The following is a 4,737-nucleotide window of genomic DNA, read 5'->3' as shown; positions in this document are numbered from 1 at the left end:
ATATATATATATATATATATATGGAATGCACAGCCAGTTCTAATGAAATATAAAGTCGAATATTTTTGAGTGCTCAACGGAATGTATGTGTGTTTTAAATATATATTAACATTTCAGTTATATGGAAATAAATTCAAACATTCATTGGAAGAATAGATGGTCTCTTGGCATCGAACACAATGCTAAAAATGCAATTTGTTCCATTGTAGACAACATGGTGAAAAGAGATGGTTTGAAAGAAAGGAATTAGATGAGGGAGAAATAAAAACACCTTAAAAATACTAAATATTATTAATTAAAAAGAAACATAAAAGGTTTATTGTGAATGAATGATTCCATAAGAGAAATCAAATGTCACGAGTTGGACGTAATGAAATCTGTTGATGCAAAAAACAAACCCAGGGTGAGAGAAATATCCAACAGCACAATGAAATAAAAACAAAAGTAGATGAAACAAAATACAATTGTGTAGGGTAGAGTAACAGGGATAGGGGGCAACCCCCAAAATTATGGAGGAGGGAGCGTGCAGTTTTAGCTTTCATTAAAATTTTCAGAATCAATGAAGATAATCAATTGAACGTTGGATATTGTCCGTGCTTCTGTTTAGTTGATGACAAACATTTATTTTCAAGGGTTCTTAGAACTGAAGGAAATTTCTTGAATGAATCCAAGTTGCTTTGTGGATTTTATTAGCAATGGTTTTTGCACAAGTTTGATTAGTATTACGAGTTGCTGCTGCCACTACTCAAGAAAAAATTGCATAAATTTCAGAGTTAAAAGGAATTAATCTCAAATATTGAAATTGAATTGAAAACAAAATATAAACACACGAATACAAAGGGGAACAAGTCCTACTCAATTCAGATTTTGAAATTAAACGTAAAAATAATTTTGGTTCACAGCAAACAACAACAACAACAACAAAATCTTCATTGTATAAAACGTGCAATATTTCCCAATAATCCACACAACTTTTATTACAACCATGTACACCCTGTATGCCCTGTACACATCGACCACAAACCAATGCTAACTGCTTAATTTTGTTACAAGTATACTGGGTTAGCAAATATGGTTTGCACCGGAGCAATAATCTATATCATTGATGTGTTACTTTTGCAATTTATATGACAATCTATTCCCAACATTCCTAGAAAGACATTGCAAGTTATTTTAAAAATATGTTCCTGATAAATCACAGAACTTCATGCAAGGTTTTCTCCACAGAAGACAAAATCTAGTTTCACTTTACAAGTACCAACTGTGTTATGGAAGCATTGTATTCCTGAAAATCTCACAACATAGAATTCTTAGCATGAGACATATTCTGCAGCTCATTTCTGTCTTCCTTCAGTTCTATGTAAAATGGAAATCAATGAGAAATTAATTTTTTTTATTATGGAATGCCATAAAATGGTAAGATTTTCAGGAATGTAATGATTCTGTAATGTCAAAATGCTTGTATTTAACAATTTGGGTGCAAGCACGGTCATATGATTAAGGGTTTCGCTTTGCAACTGTTTAGTATCAGATTCAAGCCCATTCTATGTCACATTGGGCAAACGTCTTCTATCATGGCATCAGATCAACCAAAGTAAGGGAAATTTAGAAAATGGAAACTCTATGGAAGATTGTTGGAAGAATTATTTCTGTTCTTCAGTTGTAGACTTAATGCATTATCTGATTTAACACCACAACCTGATCTGTAGATGCCTTTAAACAGTCCATTTTGTGGCAAATATTTAGGGAAAGGACTCAAGTATGTCAGAAAATATCTTTCTTCTTCTTCCACACCAGTACATTGGCACTGTGCTTCCTCTACTGGATATGAATGTAAAAATAAGGAAATAAAACATATACAAAAATAAAATTTAAAAAAACAACAACCTTTGTATGAAGATCTGAATAGCCAACCAATCCTTATGCTTCACTGGCAATAATGGTGCTTTCTTGCCAACTGTATTCCTAAGATGTTGATGCATCTACTATTTTATACATTCTATTATCAGAACAATCAAAAGGTCACCAAAATCAAGAACTACATTTGCATTATATTTGAAATCATTCCTTCCATTTCAATTTTGTTTTTTCTCCCTTATCTCTGTTATTTGTCTTTAAGGCTGTACCAAACTAAATTCCAGTGAATATGCTTTGCTCATGTCAGTAATAATAAATGATTTCTTACACTGATAATGATTTCTTCTATGTAAATGGTAATCAAGCAATTTCATTCTAGCATTTGATACGGACAGAAGTATTTTAGAAACAGCTGAGAAGTATAAGCAGATACACAATTTCTTTGAGGAATTACAGTTTGTTATACTTATTAGGAATTAGCTTTACCTCATGTTTAAGTGGATTAGCAAAATTATTGCTGTCAGACAAAATACCTCATGCCATTTAGTTACAGATCTTTATGTTCTGTGTTCATATCTGACCAATAAACTTCACCTTTTATTATATATCTGGTGTTTATAAAATATTAGTCAAGTATGTCTTCCTATTTGGAGGCCTTGCATCAATGTGGTATGTCTCAACTATACCAAACCCTTCAACTGCTGCATGGTCTTGGTATTGTTGATAAACTAAGGGAATGACTTTTCAAAAGATGTCAAACAGATGCAGCCAATGGTGCTCTCTCTCTCTCTCTCTGGAGAGATATTAAATCTCTGCGGAGTCCCTCAGGGAACTGTACTGAGACTACTACTGTTTGTGGCAGTTCTCTCAGTCAGCCAGTCTCACCAGCTATGATGATGACACGAAAGTATTGCAAGTAGTCAAGGAACCTGATGACATGATGTGATCTACAAGTGAATGTACAAGAGGGCTGATGGAAATAACATACATTTCAATGCTGAAAAAATTATGAGCACTCTAGTATTGGCCCACAATAGTGAAATAAACAGGATCATCAATGCAAAACAGATTGACTTGTACAACAGATGAGTTATGAGGAAAGGCTAAAGGAACTGAAGCTCTACTCCCTAGAGAGAAGGTGTGAACTATATACAGTGATACACAAGTGGAAGATCCTGGAAGGTCTAGCAGCCAACTTTCGGATTGAAAGCTACACCAATCACTGAACTGGATGCCACAGCATAATACCAAAAATGCCATCACCTCCATCTAGAGCAAGGACCAGCTTTAAGGCCCAACAAGTTTTCAATATTTTGTCAAACAGCCTGAGAGATCTGCGAGGTGTAGATAAAGATGTTTTCAAAGAATATTTGGATACATTTTTGGATTAAGCTTTACTTGGCAGGAAATACAACGAAGAGCAGCTCTCTCCAGCTTGTTACTTCCTAAGAAACAGTTCGAGAGAGAGAAAGCTGGGAAGTGAATGTGAAATAAAAATCAATTACTCTACAGATAGTGCTCCAGCCTGACAGCAACCTCTGGCTAAAATCTGTTAAAGTCAAAACTCAAATGCCTGCTTCTTTACAAAAGCCCAGTCATGGAATTGAGAGCAAATGTAATATTCAGTTGGCTGCAAACCTTTTTGCATGGAAGTTCTTTCCCTGTTGCTATACAACAATATCTTGGCTGTTAAAACTAAATAAAAGTAACACAAGTCGATAATAGAACTTTCCACCTTAAGTGTAGAGAAACTATAGAAGCAGATAAAAGGAAATGATCGACAATATGGGTGATATCTTTTAAGAAAGCCGAGCAAAATGATGTGGCTCATTAGGACACACATCTATAGATAGCTGAAAGGCAAATATCGAGTCTATTATGATAACTACTCAACTGTTAAACACAGAATAAGAAAGCTTGTATGAAATTGCATCATCACAAGAGATTGATGTTCATGGTCTGCTAGCAATGTGATCAGAAAAGCATTTTATCTGCAGGCAAAATTAATGTTTAAAAAGGCTTTGGCTATGAACATATACATAACAAAACTGTTTTACTTGAACAACTCAGAAACAGATTCAACTTGTTGAAGGATGAAACATTAACTTCTTGGCAAATAGCAGAGTTCAAAGTCAATGATCAAACATCGAACAATTATTTCCAAGAAAGGTACAAGCATGACCGTGTGGTTAAGAAGTTCATTTCACACCGATATAGTTTCAGATTTGGTCCTAGTGTATGACACCTTGGACAAGTTTCTCCTAAAGCCTTGTGAATGGGTTTGGAAGACAAACTGGAAAACACCTGTTGAACACACATACACACATATATATATAATAGGTACAAATGTGGCAGTGTGGCTAAGAAGCTTGCTTACTAACCATGTGGTGTTGGGTTCAAAAACACTGTTACACCTCGGGTAGTGCCTTCTACTATAGTCCTAGGTTAACAAAAGATTTGTGAGTTGATTTGATGGACAGAAACTCAAAGTGACCTGTCTTATATATATATATATATATATATATATATATAAACAATATATGAGTATATGCATATATATGTACATGTATGTATATACGTTCATCTACATGTACATTTAGATACATAACTGGGTACATGACGTGGCAAAAGAACAAGGACAAAATGGTAAACAAGGTGCAACAAACAAGCAGGCCACATCGAAACATCCCCTTCATCAGCTGCCACCATTAAAACTCCGGCGTTTCGAAGAATTAAGGCAGTACGCATCGTTAAAATGGTTCTTCTCACGAACACAAATTAAATTGTTTTCGTGGAGGGTCGTGGCGGACGGAAAACAAGACAGGAAAACGAAACGGTGAAATAAACAAACAAAGGGCTGTACAGCCAGACGTGAAGTGT

The 4,737-nt window shown here is 34.8% G+C and overlaps 1 protein-coding gene across 1 annotated transcript in view; it reads right to left on the bottom strand.

Annotated features, from left to right (window-relative positions):
- LOC106876489 (tRNA (guanine(6)-N2)-methyltransferase THUMP3) overlaps window positions 1–4,737 on the bottom strand; it is a 1,024,452-nt gene that overhangs the window by 813,476 nt on the left and 206,239 nt on the right. The window lies entirely within an intron of this gene.

The sequence above is a fragment of the Octopus bimaculoides genome, chromosome 9 (assembly GCF_001194135.2).
Source record: "Octopus bimaculoides isolate UCB-OBI-ISO-001 chromosome 9, ASM119413v2, whole genome shotgun sequence".
NCBI classification, from domain to species: Eukaryota; Metazoa; Mollusca; class Cephalopoda; order Octopoda; family Octopodidae; genus Octopus; species Octopus bimaculoides.
This window is presented reverse-complemented; position numbering and strand designations above follow the sequence as displayed.